We start from the raw sequence: 21673 nt of genomic DNA, 5'->3' as shown, positions 1-21673 counted from the left end.
CATCTCCAGAAACCACTTCTTTTGCTCATTTGTAAGAAGTAACTTCTCCTTCACTATAGTCTTATTGTGAGAATATGCCAATTCAGTCACATTTTGGTTTCTAATTTTAGTTTTGTTATTTCCACCACATCTGTCTGCAGGTACTTCCTCCGCTGAAATCTTAAACCCCTCAAAGTTATGAATTAGGGTTGAAATAAACTTCTTCCAAACTCCTGTAAATGTTGATAGTTTGACCTCCTCCTGTGCATCACAAATATTCTCAATGGCATCTAGAATGATTAATCCTTTCCAGAAGGTTTTCAATTTGTTTTGCCCAAGTCTATCAGAGGAATCACTATCTATGGCGGCTATACCCTACAAAAAGTATTTCTTACATAATAATTCTTGAAAGTAAAAATGACTCCTTGATCTCTAGGCTGCAAAATGGATGCTGCATTAGCAGGCATGAAAACAACATTAATCTCATTGTGCATCTCCATCATAGGTCTTGGTTGACTGGGTGCACTGTCAATTGTCAGTAATGTTTTGAAAGGAATCTTTTTATTCTGAGCAGTAGGTTCCAACATTGGGCTTAAAATATTCAGTAAATCAAGCTGTAAACATGTGTTGTCATCCAATCTTTGCTTTTTCATTTACAGAGCACAGGCAGAGTAGAATTAGTAGCATTCTTAAGGGCCCTAGGATTTTTGGAATGGTAAATGAGCATTGGCTTCAACTTAAAGTCACCAGCTGCGTTAGCCTCTAAAAGAGATTCAGCCTGTCTTTGAAGTTTTGAAGCCAGACATTGACTTCTCTGTAGCTGTGAAAATCCTAGGTGGCATCTTCTTCCAACAGAAGGTTGATTCATCTACATTGATAATCTGTTGTTTATCACCTTCTTCAATGATCTAGTCAAGATTTTCTGGATAACTTGCTACAGCTTCTACATCAGCACTTGCTGCTTCACCTTGCACTTCCAATGTTATGGAGATGGCTTCTTTCCTTAAACCTCATGAACCAATCCCTGCTAGCTTCAGAATTTTCTTCCACAGCTTCCTCACCTCTCTCAGCTTTCATAGAATTGAAGAAAGTTAGGGCCTTATTTTGTATTATGCTTTGGCGTAAGGGAATGCTGTTGCTGGTTCAATCTATCCAAACCACTCAAACTGTCTCCATATCAGAGTAAGTCTGTTTCACTTTCTTATCATTCACGTGTTCACTGGAGTAGCACTTTTAATTTCCTTCAAGAACTTTTCCTTTGCATTCACAGCTTGGCTAACCATTGGTACAAGAGGCCTAGATTTTGGTCTGTCTCAGCTTTTGACATGTCTTCTTCACTAAGCTTAATCATTTCTAGCTTTTTATTCAAAGTAGGAGACATGCAATTCCTCCTTTCACTTGAACATTTAGAGACCATTGTAGGGTTATTAATTGGCCTAGTTTCATTATTGTTATGTCTCAAGGAATAGGGAGGCCCCAGGAGAAGGAGAGAGATGGGGGACAGCTGGTCCATGGAGCAGTCAGAATACACAAAACATTTATCAATTAAGTTTTCCATCTTATATGGATGTACATGGTTCATGGTATTCCCAAACAATTAGAGTAGTAACAAAGACTGCCTATGCCAGATCACCATAATAGATGTAATAATGAAAGTGTTTGAAATATTGAGAGAATTACTAAACTGTGACCCAGAGACATGGAGTGGGTATGTGCTGTTGATGAAATGGTACTGATGGACCTGCTCAAACCTTCAGTTTGTAAAAATGCAGTATCTGTGAAGAGCAATAAGTTGAAGTGCAATAAAACAAGATATGCCTCTGGTGTAAAGTAGGTGACCTTGAGTTTATGTGTCCAGTTGGCCTGAAATATCAAAGATTAGTAGGAAAACATAAGGATACATGATAAAGTATAAGTATTTTTTACTTATATCTAAATCCTTGCCTTTTATCAATATAAATCTCCCAGAGTTGCATTTGTCTATCCTACTTTGATGTTTTAAAATTACCTTCATCATTTGTATATCTAGATTACCATTAAAACAATACATTTATCAACACTGACATTTAATTTAATAAACTAATCATTGAAACCAGATATTTCTGGGTCCAGTGAACATGAAAATAAAATAAAATTCTAGCTTGATGATAATAAACTTAGACATATATATAGAAAAATATATAGACTAGCACAATAGGTGGTATAATGTAAGGTTTATAGTATAACCTATAAGGAGGTGGCTTTAGAAGGAGAGAGGGGAAGCTCCACAGAGAAAATAACATTCCGGCCCTTTTCTCAAACCTCAGTCAGAGATCAGTTACCAGGCACTGGAGAGGAAGGATGAAGGCAGAGGATATTTCCCCATCCATAGAACAATTTAGCAATTTTTACCACAAGCCAGGGACTTAAAGGAAGAAAATATAAATAGTTGTTGTGGTGACTTCATAATATATGAGAAAAAAAATCATTTCAATTTAATTAAGCACCTGCTATGTTCAGGGCCTATTTGAAAAATATGAAGTTTTTACCTTATAATTCAAAAGCAATTAGTCTTAAACTGCTAAAAGTTCTAACTTTACTTGTAAAAAGCATAAATAGAAAGTAAAAATTCTACTTCAAAACACAAAAATTTTACTTGATGCTAGAAGAGATGAACATATTTGATAAGCATCTTTATTGTTACTTGGTAAGTTTAGAGCTTTAAATTTAGAAAATGAGAGCAGATATGTTGACTTGTTATTAAAAGCACACCCAGATTTAATACGAAAATAACAGATACAAAATTAAAGGCCTATATTTAACTTTGGAAGCACTTTAATGATTTTTAAATCTAAAACTATTCAAACTAAAAATATTAAAACGTGTTTATGGCCGTTACCAATTTCTTTGCTGTTTTGATAAGTAATGAAAATTTTAAAAAAGATCCTAGCATATTGGTCTTTTACTGTGGGTAAAAGCATATTGTCTTACTGTGAATGTTAAAGTTTAGAAAAAGCAAACACTCACACTCAGGCCTAAGGAAACAAGAAATCTGAGATTGTATAAATAATAATTCACAATAAAATGAAAAGTAATGCATTCTTATTTAAACAAATTAAATACAGTTGGAAATTTTTTTCCATTTGAAAGCAAATAAAATTTTCTTTGTTCTGTTTTTCACTCTAAAACATTCCTAAAATATGGATAGCCTACATTGTAGCACAACGAGAAGTTAGCTTTTTAGAAGTACTGTTTTCCTCTTTTTTTTTCTTTTTTTTAGGGATAGTCTCACTCTGTCACCCCGAGTAGAGTGCTGTGGCATCATCATAACTCACTGCAGCCTCAAACTCTGGGCTCAAGCAATCCTCCTGCCTCAACCTCCTGAGTAGCTGAGACTATAGGAGCATGCCACAATGCCCAGCTAATTTTTCTATTTTTAGTAGAGAAAGAGTCTCATTCTTCCTCGGGCTGGTCTTGAACTCCTGAGCTCAAGCAATACTCCTGCCTCAGCCTCCCAAAGCTCTACGATTACAGGCATGAGCCACTGCACCTGGCCTTACGGATTTTTTTTTTCCTCATCTTCTTTATTCCCGTTTCTTTAAAAGTCTTCCAGCAATCCTGGATCACTCATTTTAAATTCTATTCTACAGGTACCACACAAATATAACATTTTCTGGTCACATTCATTTCCAAGCTTTCCTAACTTTCCCAGGAACAGAGGCCGGTCTGAGGACAGCACACTCCCTCCATGTGTAACTTACTCCTGGCCTCCACTAGTAGTTTTTACTGTAGGCTTTCCCTCTCTATTGGTCAACTGAGTTAGACAAAAAGCAACAGAGTGTTGCTGGAACAGGACAATATTCCTTTTACCCTGAACTTAGGTGAGCTTCAATCTTTATTAAGCCCATAAATAAATTTTCAGATAGATGAGCAACCTCATAGAATGAAGTCACTGGGGAAATAATTATTTAAATCGAATTGCAATTCCACCTAAATGGTATCTTATACCCCTTTGTCCTTTGGGCTCAGTAGAACCAAGGCTGTTTCTGGTGAGTACTTTAAAAGTCATTGTGCTTTCACCAGAATCTCATTGAAGTACAGGTGACATAATTTTGTTGTGTGTTGATGGACTTTTTAAACAATCACATCACCATTTTTACTCCTTGTGAATATCACTTCATATTGAATTTGTGACATAATAGTATTTTTTTTCAGAAGCATGTTTACTGAAAAACCCAAGTTGTGTCATGTTACACTAGTGGCTAATTCAAAGAGCGCTTTCTGCAGACCAGACAGTGCTTAACCAGACACCATTCTGAAAACATTAGAGGACCATCTAAATTCATCTTCTCGACCCTTTGAATATTACTACTTTCTCAACATTATGAATGTCAGAAGTGATGCTCTGAGAGATTAGGTAACTTGCTCAAGGTCAAGCAGTGCTGAGCTAAGAGTCAAACACTAGCAGCTGCATTCAGACCCTGCTTCTTCAGCCATTATTGTATCACATTATTATTAATATCTATTACTATCCATAAAACAATGTAAAAAAGAAAAAGCATTTATGAAATTTCTCTTAACATTTTCACAAGAGAATAAGTATTATATATAACAAAAAGTAGAAATATTTACATAAATACAATAAAATTCTGCCCAAATCTAAGTAGATCTTGTAACTAATTTAGGCATGACCATGTTTTGGCACTTTAATGTCTTATCAGCCTTGCCTTTCTCCCATGACAACACCCCACATGATAACAGCACAGATAGAATTAAAGACAATATCGTATCCATTTGAGAAAAGAAAACTTCATAGTGTCCAATATATATTTGAAGATTTTATCATAGTCACAGTTTTACTTTTTAAAAATTGATTGAAGACAAATATTTCTTAATTTTCAAAAATTGAAGTCATGTAAATTGAGACAGGACCCACCCTGGCAGAAGTTACTGCCACTCCTTCCATCTGATCTCTACTAACTGATCTCTGATTTTGTATTACAGGTATTTCATGTCTATGTGATTCCAAGACCCCTCTCAAGCTTAAGGGGTTGAATATTGATTAGTCTAAGCCAATAATTCTTTGACAATAAGAGATGTATACCAAACATGTAACAAAATGCCGACCATTGAGACATAAAGGAAAGTCATCCAGAGAGCTTTAGTGACAGTTGTTTCAGTTTTAAAAGGCTGACTTCCTACTGAATCTAGCTTCTTACTGCCTTTGGACATTGTGATATAAAGACATGATGCTTGAAATTGCTGCAGCCACTTTGCACCCATGAGATAAAAGCCAAGAAAAACCAACGTAGAGGCCTAACATTGGTAGGGCCATGAATTAATCAGCTTGGAATCATCCCGTGTGTTGACTCCTTGTTGTATGAAAAAAACTAATGTTTCCTTATGATGTCAGCTACTTCTATTAAAATGGTTATCAAAATCCTATCTTGATAACACAATTATTTGCTCAAATTTTATTGTGTGCATATATACATACAGATAATCCCTGAATTATGATGGTTCAACTTTATGATGGTGCAAAAATAATATGGTCAGTAGGAACCATACTGTAATGCAATATTCAATAAATTACATGATATATTTAGCACAATTATAAAATATGTTTTATGTTAGATGATTTTGCCAATTGTAGGCTAATGTAAGTGTTCAGAGCCAATTTAAGATATAGGGTAAGCCATGATGTTCAGTAGGTTAGGTGAATTAATTGCATTTTTGACTTACATTATTTGGATATTTTCAGTTCACAACTGGTTTATTGAGATGAAACCCTATTGTCAATCAATGAATATCTGCACAATCAAATTAAAATAAAGAAGAAAGAAATGCTACAAGACTTCCTAACATCTAGAAGGGTATATTTCTTCAAAGGGACAAAACATTACATGTTTTGAAAATCAAATCAAAATTCAAAATAAAAATTAAATGCAAGTTTCTTTCACTCCAGGAATTAGAATTGTTTAACCTGACAAAGGAAATGTGATATATATATAATTAACTAATTGGAACCAAAGAAAAGCTATCATGGTAACCAGCAAAGGGCCTTCCATTTATTTTGGCAAGACTATCAGGGAAACTCTATGGGTTTTCTTGAAACTTCCTTTGATTTCCTATGATTTCTTTGCAGATATTACAAAAAATAAAGAAAAAAAGACAATTCTAAGCTTTAGGTTAAAATGAAGGAAAGGTGCTACAAAACTAACTTATTCACTCAACACTTACTGACCATGAATTATTAGTATATTCCACACCTTGAGATTGGCACTGGGTTACAAAGATGAAGAAAATGTAATCTTGAATGGATTGTGGTTTTGTTAAGAGGAGATACATTGTAAAATAATAGAAGGGGGTTCCAATGGATGAATAGACATTTTCCAATCACAGATGATAGAGAGAGCCATAGAAGCAGAAAAAGCAGCACACATAAACTCAGAGGCAGGAAGGGAGTGATACGTTCAGAAGAGTACAAAAACTCTTTAGAGAAGTGTCAAAAGCGAGGAGAGTGAGTGGAGCCCAGACCTTGAAGCTCCCTGCATGATATTCTGAGGAGCTTGAACTTTATTCTGTAAGCAGAATGGAACCTTTAAGTAATTATAACTGGGGAGAGGGATAGGATAAGAGTTTGCACTTTTAAAAGGTCACATGAAAAGCAGTAAATTGGGCTGAGAAGTCCAGCTACGTGACTAATAAAATAATGCTGGAAAGACATAGGCCCTGAACTAAAACTTGTATTCAGCTTAATGAAGAGGTGTACCCATTCTAGACAGGTTGGATTAATGGGGAATGTGCTTGCAACAATATTCTAAATGTCTGAAATATTACATTCCTTAAAGAAAAGATACTTTTTCTATGTGTGGCTTATGGAATCAAGCTTAATTATAGCTTTATCTCACTTCCTCCCCTCTTCCCCTACCTGGCACTTCCTCTACAGACTTATAAGAAGTTTCAAAGTAAATTATTAGCATGGGATGTTTTCACTCACTGAATCTATACATTACTGAAATATATTGAATATCATTCAGTCAGGAACTTGAATCACTTACTAGATGTTCTTTAACTAAAGCGTATTATGAATGTTTATTATTTATATTCTTAAAAATTGCTGAGTGGATTTATAGTGTTCTCACCACAAAAATAACTACTTGAAGTAATTCATGTTAATTAGCAAAATTTAGTCATTCCACCATATATACATACATATACACACTTCAAAACATGTTGTATGCAATATATACAATTTTATTTGTCAATGTAAAAAATAAAATTAAAAATACCAAAAAATCAACAAAAGAAAGTCTATTGTTGTATAACAGAAAAAAATCAGATTATACCATGCTTCAGGAGGTATCTGGAATATTTAAATAGAAAGTTGAGCATATATATTTAACCACATTTATATAAGTTCTACTGAGATGCATATTTTCAGAAATATGTTGATTTAAGAATTCCCAACTTTAAGGTTTTACAACTCAACATCAAGCTTTTTCTCTTTGTAGTAAGCAGAAAGACCCTTCAATTTCTTTACAGATAATCTTCACTAAGTAAATTTAAAATTATATTTCATTTTATTTCAGATCTGCCAATGGTATATATTTAAGTAACAAACTAGACTTACAGTATAAGTGCAAAAGAATGAATCAATTTCCTTAACAATTTGTGCATGTTAGTTATAGTTATTGTACACAGATTGATCTCTTGTGATTCTTATTGGTTATCAGATTGTTAGCATGATAGGATTAACATTTTGTATTACCCAATGTGTTGAGCATACCATGGGGGTTAGGGAGGAAATTACCAATGAACTTTACCAGAATCTTATCCTAGTCACCAAAGTAGTGGAAATTGGATTTCATGTATGTAGGTCTAATTACTGAAGTAACAAAGAACTTTGTCATGAGAAAGAAAAAACAGCCCAACATCCAGAAGCTAGCCTGGTACCATTAGTTAGGACTTGTTTCTAGATACTGGCCTGGCATTTACAGCTAGGCCCTGGATTTCTCCTACTGAACATAAACAATTCATAGAACGTTAAGTTCAGATAAGACCACTCTCTGACCATGATGGAACCGGACAAAACAAGCCCCCTCTATGATCATGTCTGAACACAGACCACTTATGAACATTGGCCAAGCCACAGATACCACACATTCCCTTTCCCAGCTCATATGAGTGACTGCTGCTTCTTTATCAAATACAGCTTTAGCCTCAGTCTAGTCTTCCTTCCTCCTAGATGAGATTAAGACACTCACTAGTAAAATTCCCCTTCCTCCTGACAACATCCAATCAATAGCAAACCTCTACTCCCTTCATCATCACCCTCCTCCCCCAATCAACTAACCAAAGTCCAAATTCTATAATAGACTTTTTTTCTAACACTATCTTACTGAGTCACCCTCAGTTCCCTGTGATACACTTCTCTCTCTCTTTGCAGTGAGTAACGAACTCAACTGGTCAACTACAGATGTGTCTCCAGTGGTCTTTGGCTAAAAGACATGGACAGTAATAAGTCACTTAAAAAGCATGGCTCCTAATATCAGTATTATCAGGAGGTTATGACAGATTTGGTAGCACAATCTCTCAGAATTTTTAAGAATAGAACTTTAAAGAAGGAAAATTGGAAGATGCCATCATGATGAGGAACAGAAGAGATTATTATGGGTGTGAAAAATGACATTAGACAAAGATTTTGAGGTGAGGGCAGCCCTGTCAAGAGTGGAAGAAAAGAGCAAGCCAAGATGAGGAACATGGCCAGGTTACAACAGAGGGACAGGTCATCTGCTGTCCTTCAAAACTTCTCCCACTCTTTATTTTGAGAACTGAAACCTGCATCCCTGCCTCAGGCCAATAGTAGGGAGGAGCAGGGAGAAATCTTTTTGTTCTTATCCCAGGTGACACCAGCCCCACAGGTGAAACTCCCAAGAGCTTTATTATGCATCTGATTCAAAAGATGATAGAGGAGAATTCTGAATCCATATCACCAAAACTTCACTAAAGAGAAGATATCTCAGCCACCACATTTAAGATATACTATTCTTATCTCTACAAAAGAGGACATAAGAATAGAAAAATATCATTAGGAAAATAACAACCCTCCCAGTAAATGGCTATCAAAATAATGGTAGGTGAATTTTATATAACTTCTTAGAAGGGATTAAAATACACTCTGTCTTTAGAAGGGAAGAAAACCTTGGTAATCAATGAGGTGGGAACTACAGGGTACAAATGCAGATTAGGAAAACCATAAGAGTAGTGGTGATGATGATATTACAAATAGTAATATAGCAAAAATGAATTCAGTAAAAGTAGCACTGTGAGTACCAAATTAAGCATTTTTGATTACTCTCATGCATACCAATTTTTGAGGATGACTGTGCTAAGCCTTGTCTGATTTAATCAGCTGTTAAAACTGAGCTGTGTGCTTTGACATAATACTTCTCACTCTCCAGTTTCTAACATTCACTTGCCTTGTTTTCCAAGAGAAGGAAGGACTTAAAACTAGATCAGAAGCTGAGCTTGGCTCGCCTTTCATAGTGCATGTCCTTTCCTAATCTTATCTTACCCTCAACCCTTTGCCTGCATGGCAAGCACCTGCTGGGTAATCATGTCTGTAAGCTGAACCACATTCTGATCTGGCTGCCTTTACTAGCAGACCACAGGCTAGAAGATAGGCAAAGTCTAGCCCCAGCCATTTTGCTGTTATTATCTTCTGGCTCTAATATTGTTATTATCTCTCCCATCAAGTTCTTTCTTGTTGTTGAAGTGTTCAGCTTACATTTGAAATTACTTCCCTATCATAGTTTGAATCAGTAACTTTATTTCTTTAAATTTACTTATACTTTTATTTTCCCACTGACATTAGCATATGTTTTTTTAATAAGTAGCCCTTGCAAGAGTAAGATAAGATAAATTCCGTAAGTATTCTTAGTCTGGACTTTTAATTGGAATAAAATATGAGAATCAACAAAACAACCCCCTCCCAAGTCGCTCACAGCATGTCTAGGAAGTCAGATTCACAAACAAGCGATTATGATAGATTGCCACACCTACACCCAGGGGGAGACTGAACGCTGGGGTTAGTGGAGGAAGTGATACCTTCCTTGAGGACTGTAGCATACAGGTTCAGGTAAAGAGGTTATGGGAGATCAAAGGCCTTCCCCCAAACAGAGGTCCATGAGAAAGCACACAAAAGAGGAAACATACAACTGGGGAAACATTTTGGTAAAGCTTTGGTACAGTGTAGGAGTTTTGGGAGAGCAAGACACTAGAAAGGTGGGCACAGATGACCATGATTGTGAGGCCCTAATACAACAAATAATATACCAAACTGAAGCAGGTGCCTTGAGTACCTAGAAATGTATTCCCTCAGGAATTTATCTTGAAAGCATATAGGAATACAAGGATTTTAGGGAGGGAGTACATGACAAAATTTGGGTTTAGGAGTTAGCCCTGGCATCAGCATGGAGAAAGGACTGGAGAGATGGCCGGAAGAAACCTACTGAAATAATCTAGGCAGGAAATTATATGGTTTGACTTGAAAAGAGGCTCTAGAGAGGGAGAAGTTGGGAAAGATTTCAGAAATATTTAGTGTATGTGGGGAGATATTTAGAAGGTAGCATAAATAGCTAAGCCTTGGTGAGTAATTACGTAGGCAGAGGGGAAAAATAATCAAGAACGAGTCCCAGGTTTCAGGCTTCAGTAACAAGATGAAAGGAGATATTAAATAGTATTAACCTGGAGAGGAAAGAGGTAGGACTAGATTTGGGAGTGAGGTGGGGTTAGCCCAGTCTGGGTTTAATATTAGCATTTTCACTAACTAGCTGCAAGACCTCGGGCCAGTTTTAAAATTTCTCCAAGTCTGTTTACTCATTTGTAAAATGGGGATAACACTATCTACTTAAAATTATTATAAAAATTAAATAGTTAACCCCTACATAGCATTTACCACATACAAGACATTTGCATTAAATATTTTACATGTATTAACTTGCTTATCTTGAACAATTACCCTATAAGGTAGTTACTATTATCTCTATTTTACAGATAGGAAAACAGAGGCACAAAGAGGTTTACTAACTTGCTCAAGGTCTCAAAGCTAGGAAGTGATAAGTTTCAAACCTATGCAGTCTGACAATAGTGTGCCTCAACCAATAATTTATGACTTTTCTCATTAAATAATAGGCACTTTACATAATTATCAGAGTGCTTTGCAGTTGCTGAATAGCTATTATAATTTAATCCATTCACTTATTTAAAAATAATTTGCAGTGGACACATTTTACTGAACAATAGGATAGATTCAAGCATAGTGTAAGACACACTCACTTTGGGATTATTTATAATTTAATTTTGAACATAAAGATAATACACAGCATGAATCAGAACACAGTGACAATGTCATGTATTAAAGGAGTTTAGATACTTTCAACTCAAGTAATGGAATGTCCACATCTAAAACTCAACCAGTAGTCACAGAGATAAAATGGGCGTGAAGAGTGATCGGGGTCTCTTCCACATACAGATCACAGTTGATGTCTTGAAAATGGCTAAGATCACTTAGAAAGTAGGGCATGTAGTGGAAGAGCCTAGAAAATCTGCAGAAATGGAAACTAGGAAAAACAATTGACTAGGCAAGGGTATAAAAGCTCACTTAACTTCTATTAGCCTCCAAGTTCTTCTTTGTAAAAATTAGTGGTTTAAGAGTGTGCTAATGGCCGGGTGCAGTGGCTCACACCTGTAATCCTAACACTCTGGGAGGCTGAGGCGGGTGGATCATCTGAGCTCAGGAGTTCGAGACCAGCCTGAGCAAGAGCGAGACCCCATCTCTACTAAAAAATAGAAAGAAATTATCTGCACAACTAAAAATATATAGAAAAAATTAGCCGGGCATGGTGGGGCATGCCTGTAGTCCCAGCTACTTGGAGGCTGACGCAGAAGGATTGCTTGAGCCCAGGAGTTTGAGGTTGCTGTGAGCTAGGCTGACGCCACGGCACTCTAGCCAGGGCAAAAGAGCGAGACTCTGTCTCAAAAAAAAAAAAAAAAAAAAAAAAAGAGTATGCTAAGAACTATTCCCATGTCTAATGTTTGCAGCTTTTGCTGTGAAAAAATGTAAACATTAGGAGAGCAGCCGAAAGTAGATTTCCAACCCTAAGCTTCAGGAAAAAGCCAAGCTTCATAGCTGTTGCTTTGCCATGGTAAATAATTAGTAAAAGCTTTCCTTTTTTTACAAAAGACCATTCAGATTGTTTTGACTGCTTTTATTTATTCTACAAGATTTCAGCTTCAGAAATGCTCTGCTGTTACTATGTACAGAAGTTTGCATGGGAGATCTGAAAGAACAAAATGGCACCTTTAATACTCAATAGGAATGTTAATGGGTAGAGGAGATAATGGGAATAATTATAGTAAGCTTCTTTTCTGTTTGCCTCTTAATACTAGGATTTGCTTTTTCCCTTGCTTAATCTTATATTTCCTGACTTCATCTGGTAAAACAAATAGAATGTCGTTGAACTATTGTAATAGGACTACAGTACAAGGATGCAATACACAGAAGTTTGGAAGAATAAGGGGAAGGGACTTTCAAGAGACTCTTGATGAAGTCACGAAGGAATTAACAGATGGAGAAAAAATGACTGCACCTTTACCAACAGCCGGCCACCACCTCCACCCCCGAAAAAGGGTTTGGGGGGACTGTGTGACTAGGCTAGCAAAGAAGAGCTTCTGTGCATGCTATGGTTGTTCGTACAGTGAAAAGTGGAGAAATCACAACTCCATACCTGGGGTCAAGGTTAGCAAATCTCCAAGATGACCGTTGGACCCAGTGTGGAACCAACTGGCTGAATGTTTCTCTCTGGTTTCATCCAAAACTCAATACACACAACACAGACATCTAAGAGACTGAACCCAGAAATAAGCACATCTAAGTTTTGCATGCAGATTGCCAAAAAGTTCTAAGACATCAGTGAGTTGTATTAGGTGAAACGAATGCGCTTCATGGACTGATTCACTGAGAAATTCTCAGCATCTGGGAGTCTACATACTTAGGGTAATATAAATTATAGAATATTTGTCTATTAAATTTCAGAAATAGTTTTATGAGTAGAGGATACTGGAAAAACAAACATGTTAGAAAAGGCAGGGGTAATAACATTACATAAGACTACCTGAGGATTTCACTCACAAAAAACTGCACAGACTAATATTTTATGGTATAATTTGGATACTTTTAAAAAATAGTACTAAGCATAAGAAATATGTCTTAAATTATTTTAATGATTCAAAATTCTTAAAATGTTACTCATAGTTTTTAGTCAAAGTGAACATTTTAGGTTAGGAAAGACTTAGATGTAATATTTTAAAATAAATGAATAGAATCTGTCTATTGGGTGCTTAGCATGAATCAAGCACTGGGACATTGTTGATACTAACACAAGAAGTTACAAATGACCCCTGCCTTTATGGAGTTTATGTATTACCAGGATGCTCTGATTATAAGCAATAGCGAAGGTCTATGAGCAGTGCCCTTATGACCGTATATTACCATATCTGTGTACCACTTGTACCATATTGCATCGTAATTCTGCATCTATATGTCTGATGAGATGTACTGTTGCCCAAGCAGCTCTTAAAAGGATGGGGCTTATAGAAACTAGAGGTCTCCCCAAGAGACCAAGTATAAACTTAGTGTTTGTTCCCATTTCAGACAAAACAGTTCAACAAGAAGTAAATGGAAGTTATCAAACCTAAAGCTGAGAGTTCACGCTGAATTTATGTTGTTTTATTCTTGAGGGGTTTCTATATGCTGTATGAAATTACTTAGCATTTTAAGAGTAAATCATGTATTTGAAAAGGCAATTACAAAAAGCTTAGAACAGGTAAGGAAAACAACTCTTATCTTCCTTCTACTCCTTCTGTAAATATAACTGTCACCTGTTTGGCCCATTTTTTCCCCAGAGATTGATAGCTCATTAAGGGGTCTGTTTGTGTGGGGTCGGGAAAGTGGCAAAATTCAACCTGTGCTTTCATCATTTACTAAGCAAACAGTTTGTTTTTCTTTTTAACTGTTACCAAAATATTTCATTCCATATGAACAAAATTTAGAACCACCTGTAAAATGATCCTGGATTCTTACAAAGGTTAAGCATAATATTATTTCTAATAGTGATCCCTAGAGCACAGAGGTACTCATTAAATATTTTTGAAAAAAATATGCCAATGAATAAATAAGTTGGAAAGATAGCAACTCCATTTTTTCAACCAATTTAAGTTTTTGGTGTTCTAGGATTCAATCTTAAAGTAATTGTTGAAAAGTTCTCATTTACTTACTAAAAATTTATGTCTGCTCTCAAAAGTCCCTATGTAGGGTTCTATGCCTTGGAACAACCGTACTGAATACACTAATTTTTATTACTTCATTTCTAAAACTTCCCAAAATGAGATACAAGAAGTAGACCTTACAATAGTGTTTGTTACATTTTAAACAGTCATAACGAAGTTCCAGAATAGGACAAAGTGAGCCTCCAAATGAATTTCAGTTAGACTGAAGTATTCTTATTAAGTGATACTTTAAAACAGGACATAACTACAAATATCCTTTTTGATTTCCTAAAAATTAAAATGAGCAAAGTGTAAGATTTATATTGGGAAGATTTCATGAGAAGAAACACTAAAAACCGTCCTTGTTCCACTTTTAAACTTCACAAACATTGAAGGGCAAACAATGCTTTTCCATTTGAACACACTCTGGAGTCCTTGGTAAATGTAGCCAAGCTGTCTCCTATGTCCCTTCCATAATGCATGCCAATTCTCTGTCATTTCCTCCTTCATATGATAGTGTTTGTGTGACAAAGGTCTCTGGGTGTATTTCAAAACATCTTCAACTATTTAACAGGGTGTCACCAACCATCTATCTAAAAGTGTTACTTATTCTCCACATAGCTGAATTTATCAGAAGACACAAAACTAAATCACCCCACTTTCTCCATAAAGAAATGACTAAAAAGCCTATTGTGGAACCAATGGCATACTAACTGCCCTTTGTCCAAAAAAAAAAAAAAGAAAGAAAGAAAGAAAAAAAAAAGTTTCCAGTGGCCTAGCCAATTTCTGTACTTTTACATACATAAACAAAACAGTAACACTATTTAGTATACTATATTCTTTTTACAACACTATATTCTTTTTATATTCCATGTGTACTTAGATGATTTCCTTTTTCTGATAACAGCTCATTGTTTGTGATTGAGAGAATCACTGTAGATTAGACATCACTAAGAGTTCTGGTCACTGATATGGAAACATGGCCTCATCCTGCCGCGCCCCCCCCCCCCAACGTCCCTGCTCCTCATTCTGGACCACTCCTTTTAGGTTGCAAGACAGAGGTGACACACATTACAGTTTTCATCCAAAAGGCTGAAAACATAAACATCTGACCAATACATTTCCCCTTTTCATTAATTTTATACCATTTCTTCTTAATTTCACATTTTTGTGAATATTTTCAAAGAATTTATCTGTGAAGATCTATTAGTTTATAAATATTAAGAATATATCAATGGTTTGCTCCAGAAGAAATATGAGCCAGTCACATCAACATATTATATTTCTTTGCCATGAGAGAAACATTTCTTTTATTTAACTGTCCAACTCTGCTGTTTTAAACCATCTTTGTCACTGATTTGTCAGCACTTTAAAGCCTTTTTACTTATTTTTGCCTGATAATGAGTTTTCTGAGTTCAAGAGCTTAGATTTTTTCCCAGGTGAAAATTGTTTATTGTCCTCAGGTGTTTGCTTGCTTTCTTAAATTCTGAGAACAGTTAATTACAAAGTTGTCATTGTCCTTTACAAAAGGATCAGATTCCAAATAATTAGTGTGTGTGTAGTACATCATTTGAAAATATTTTCCTTTCATCTTGTCGAGATTACAGGAATCTCATATATTGCCCCACAAATCCACTTTTATTATTTACTCAGATATACCTGAGAACAAGACAGGTTGCCTATTTCTCTTCATTTGATCCAGATCCCACTGAGTTCTGAGTTCTCTCACGGAGAGTAAGAAGTTTATGCTCTTATAAGTATCAGCCCAGAATGGTTCCCTAGAATTCAGTATAGCACCAAGGAACCATTCCCCAAAGAATAAAGGAAAATGACCTTCTTTTAAAGGTAAAGAAGCCTATTCAATTCATTTCCAGGCTTTGTAGAATAGCATGGAGAGACAGAAGGAATTGTTGTGTTGTTTTTTTTTTTTCATATCAGTATTTGTCTCTAAATAGGCATACCATTAAGTTGACTTTCTGTATAAGTCATTACTCCATTATTCCTTGCATTGTTTCCTGGTCTTGTATAGCCATATTATGAAACACATCATATAAGAAAATTCTGGTATGTAACAAAATCTCTTCCCACCCCACAAATAAGATATCTTCTCTCTACAATCAATAAAATGTCACTAATGATTAATAATTAATAAGTTTTATGTGTGGAAAGACTTTTGTTTTTCTTCTTTCTAGGAATTAAATTAAGAAGATGGGTCATTGAGATTATTTCTTAAATATATTTGTCAGTTGTGACAATAAGCCAAACACATTTTCAGAATCATGAGCAAAGTTCATCCAACTTCTGGTCTCATTTTAATGAAATATTTTTCCAAGTTGGAAGAGAAAAATCTAATTGGTCAGATTTTTAGAGTATCCTTTTGAAAAGATTAATATTCTAAAAAGCCTATAAGAAGGTAAACATAAACTCAATAAGAAATATGTCTAGATTAAGACATGCCAGATCAACTAAGAAAAATCTCAAGGGATAAAAACTTCAACTGAAAGTATACTTTTTGAAATCATGAGTTTAAGTTCTCTGACACCTTCTAAAAAAAGGTTTGAAATGTGCAATTGGAAATTTCATAGGGTGAATTTAGAGACTTACGGAAATGTAAAATTTAAGGGTTAAAAGTCAGATTTCTTCAACCATCTAGTTGAAAATTTATAAATATGTTAAAAGAAGTATCACAGACTAAATTATTATACCAGGTAGTAATTATCTTTCTAGAGGATTCAAAAATAATAATTGCTATTTACTAGATGATAATGCATGAACTACAAAGACATTTATAGCCATATTCCCAGACAAAAAGAATTCTGCTCACCAACTTCTAGCAGAGCCTGCTTTCCCAGACGTAGGACCTCAAGACTGGCTTCAGAGAGACTGTTGCAGGAGGAGACGCAGAGAGTAAACACATGATTTCCACAGCACAGCAGCTGGGAACTCAGAAATGAGGCACAGGTCTCAAGCCTTCATCTCATCTCTCCTCAAGGTTATCCTGACATCTGAAAGCCATTGACAGCCCGAGACTTCCAGCGCTTCAGATGCATGCCTAACACGAGATAAATATAGATCCCTGACACCTGAGCCAAATGAAATGAAAGTTAACTTGAAAAATCTCATTTTGTGCCTCAGTTGAGGAAAATAAAACCTTTAATCCTTTTCCTGCTAAAACCTGTTATGCCTCATAACAGATAGTTGCTGTGCTTATGAAACATGGAAATTCAAATAATCAGTCAATAATCAAATTGCTTTTCTTCATGATTACTTTTTGCTCTGATAGTATAGAGACAGGCTCAGTTTTTCCTTCCTTAAGTATAAGAGCAACACAATGAATACTGACTGTGAGTCAACAAACAGATTTTTGTTTCAGTAACTTTTACAGGTGAGTCCCTGAAATGTAAGTATCTATTTAGTAAACTCTCTTAGTACTTTTTCTCCTATATGTTTTCAGTAGTAATTTGGTCATTTTTTTCTTTGCTTCAATTAATGAGACAGAAAGTGCCATACCTTGCCAGGGTCTTTTGGTTTAAATTATTGTTTTTATAAAAAATCTTTGGAAGTAGTTGTACAATGTAGTTGATTTAGAATGAATTTTGCTTAGTACTACTGGTAAACATGAATAAGGCTCTACCCTCAGCCCAAACAGACCTTGTGATTAAAGTTGTTACTCTGAAGATATAATGACAAAATTTTTAACAATAAGTCATATATTAAGTACCTCTAATTCTATGTTAAAGTGATCAGAGAAACTAGAAAAGAGTCAAATTACTCTTGATATTTTGAAGTGTTAAGTATTTTCAATTAATATTTCTTTTATAGAATGGCATTAAAGGAAAATGATGGACTTTAGAGTTACCACTTTTTAAATAAAACTGTTCTATAACCAGCAGTACTCGCCATTCCAGATCAAAAAAATGGCTGTTTTGTCAAAATATCCAAACCTGTATTTTCATAATATTTCAATAATAGGTTCCAGGTATTGAGCACTGCCCATGTGCTTCCCACTTTGCTAAGTATCTATGATATAATTTCATTCTGTTTTCCTAATCCCAAAATAGCCTTTCAAATTAATATTTTGAGGCCCACTTTCTGGAAAAGAAACTGAGACTCAAAAGATAAGTTTTGACAATGGACAAATGGCTAATAAGTGATTCATTAGAAAGTCTAACTCACACAATTTTAACTTGAAAGCAAGTTTTATTTTCCATCCTACAATATATTTACAGGTTAAAAATGAGTTTCATCCACACTTAAACTGCATCAAATTGGCCATCCTTTGAGCAATTCCAAGGCTTCTTTTATTCTCTCTCTTTTTTTTTTTTTGTTTAAACAAAGTTAGGGAAAGCACAGAAATGGTCCCTACAGAGTATCTACAGACTATTGCTATGACACCAGGAAATCCCCAGAAGCATTATTTCCCTAACACAGGAAAAGAGAGAAGATCCATAAGCCACAACTCTAGCCAGGGAGGGTTCTCATCTCTTGCAATTATGTTTTTCAAGTTCTCCTTGCCAGTTTGTACAAGCAGACTTTGATCTTCCAGAGCCTGGAGGGGGCCAGCCCTGATGCCCACCTCTCAGCCAACTGGAGGTCTGATCCACTAAGAAGGAGAACCAGATGGCAAGGAATCAGTCGTTCAGGACAGGGGGTCCATACCAGGGAGATCTTTGCATGAAAAGTAGAGCCATATATTTGCAAATATCATAGAACATGACCTTTTACGTTATGAAAGATTATAATTCCATGTGTATAAATAATTTTTCTATTACTTGAACGAGGAACTTTTAAACAAATGATTTTATCAAAAAGTGAGAAGATGTTAAAATATCAGTGAACACATCTATGCATATTTTCTATGAAATACAATAAACATCATAGCATGTCTCTGACACTCTAAGCACTATTATCTCCAAATATGGGTTATGTACTGTAAGTAAGAATAGGAAATCCTAATTTCCTTTCCATAAATTATAAAGGCAGTATCATTAAATTTTTTACTCCCTGCTGGGCATCAGCTTGTGAGGGGTGGGTGGTGAGGGAGAGGAAAGTGCAGTGGTGGAATGAGCTAGAAAGGACTATGGCTGTGTGGTAAGCCACCCGGACAAGAACACTGACCCCTCCAACCAGGGAATCCCCAGAAATTTTCTTCACCAACTATCTTCACAATTTAACATGTCAGCAGAGAAAAATCACTGAACCTAGGACTTTTTTTTTCCCTGATCAGTTGCCTGACCTAACTTCAAGCTATTAAAATTGAAGTAACAATCCTACTGCTAGTAGCAGCTGTTCCCAGCTGTTGGTAAACTGTTCCTCACAAGACATTATCATGGAATTTCCTATTTCTGTGTGAAAATCTTTTCTCAGAACAAGCAGTTAAATTCATCTGCACATACACAAAAAGCATCATTGTGATGGTGGCAGTAGTGGCAATCATACTTTCTCCCCTACCCGACACCTCCCATGTCCTGTTTCTCTGATGTCTTTTGGATGCTTTCCTTCTTTCAGATATTTTTCTTCTCCATTCAACCACCATCAGTGTGCCTCATCCAGTGTTATTAATGACATTTACTTCATCCCTAAGCAAGGCATGGTGGAATGTATTTAGCACTTTTACATTAATAATATGATGCCTTAAAAAATCCTTTTAGAGAAATAAAAATTTTAAACCAAAGATTTGCCCCTTAGTTTTGTATCTCTGCCCATTGTGTCAGAGTTCACAGTGAACTGTTCTTGAACCTCTGGCTCCGTAACATAACCGGGAAGGAACAGTCTGTGGCCGTCTAGAGAAAATTTGGCATAAACCCCTCTGCTCGCTTGAAAACAATGAGCATTATTCACCGAGATACTTACATGTTAACCTTGATAACTTGTGTTTACAAAAAACATACTTGAAAAACACCTTTGTATAATTATCAGCTTGCCTAAAATGTAAATTCAGAATCTGGAAGACATTTGAGGGCTAATTCTATTAGCACACTCTTCTTACCAAAGTTTTCTGTTTATGTGTTTCTTTGTTAGCATGGAATATACAAATTCTCCCAGACACATCCTTCATAAGGAGCACCTTTCTACAGGAGAACTGTGACAAAGGTTTAATATTAATTTTCTCTGCTTAACTTGCATGTCTCAAATCTATGTATGTGAAATGTGCTTGTTCCAAACATCAGCTTAAGGTGATGTTTTTATTGCAATTGTCTCCATAACTAACTTCAATATATTGTTCTCTTGAAAAATGCAAAGAGAGTGGACATTAAGGATCCTCACCACACAAATGATAACTATGTGATGTATATGTTAATTAGCTAGATTTAATCAGTCCACAATGTATATATACTTTAAAACATGTTATATACAATAAAAAATATAATTTTATCTGCCAATTTAAAAACTAATATATATTTGAAAAAACTTACATTAGGGGAGAGTGCTTTTTCTGTTTGCTACTCAAAAATAATGAAGATTGATAGAAATATATACTATTAAAATAATTTAATAGCATAGTGTTCTTAAGTCTTTGAAGCATAAAATTATTGCTAAACATCATAACCTTATTTTTTTATCTCTTCTAATGTCATCTTCATTAACTGTAAAAACCTTATCAGCAATTTACATGAAACAGTATAGCCCAAAGCAACATTCTTCCCTTTGAAGGTGGATGGGTAGTCTTTTAATTATTTATTCATTCAGTACCAAGATATATTGAGCTTCTGTTTATGAGTATGTACTCATACTCATAGGAGTATGCTATTCCTTTGGGGGAAAAATAGGAAAGTGCCAAAATTTGTGCTCTCAAGCATATTACTGTTCAATGAAGAAAACAAGCAAAGTTTCTATGAGATAAGCTAAACTGAGAGATAAGAGAGACTTTCCAAATATACATATGCATATAAAATATATGTATGTTATATATGTGTGTGTAAATGTGTATATGAATATACAGCTGTGGGTATATATATTGTTTATGTATGGATATATATGGATATTATATGTATATATGGTCGTATATTGTATATATCTGAGCTAAATGAGCTAATATCTAAAATTGAGCAGGTTTTAGCTGGCAAAGAATTAGGAAAGCATTCAGGGGTAAGGGAAAAGCAACTGCAGTGAGCCTGCCATGGACGGAAGGAGCATGGTAGAGTCAAGTGACTAAAGGCAGAAAGCAGAAGGCCGATGTGGCTGGATGACAGAGGAGAGGGAAATTCAGAGGTGATGCAGGAGGGTTAAGGATAGGTCAGATGTCATAGAAATTTTTAAGGATTTATCCTAGGAACAACAAGAAGCCTTTAAAGTATTTTAATCTGGAAAGATACATAACTGGATCTGAATTACATTTAAAAGACAAAGTCTGCCAGCACTGCCAGCAGGTGGTTAATGGATT

The 21673-nt window shown here is 35.4% G+C and overlaps 1 protein-coding gene across 1 annotated transcript in view; it reads right to left on the bottom strand.

Moving 5' to 3' along the window:
* The window catches only part of LOC123647627 (platelet glycoprotein 4), a 71872-nt gene extending 54559 nt beyond the window's left edge, over positions 1-17313 (bottom strand). The window contains exon 1 of the mRNA XM_045565234.1: positions 17114-17313. The gene's annotated coding sequence lies outside the window, so the exon portion shown is untranslated. The remainder of the gene's footprint in view (positions 1-17113) is intronic.
* Between the last annotated feature and the right edge of the window lie 4360 nt (positions 17314-21673).

The sequence above is a fragment of the Lemur catta genome, chromosome 11, assembly GCF_020740605.2.
Source record: "Lemur catta isolate mLemCat1 chromosome 11, mLemCat1.pri, whole genome shotgun sequence".
In the NCBI taxonomy this organism is placed as follows: Eukaryota; Metazoa; Chordata; class Mammalia; order Primates; family Lemuridae; genus Lemur; species Lemur catta.
This window is presented reverse-complemented; position numbering and strand designations above follow the sequence as displayed.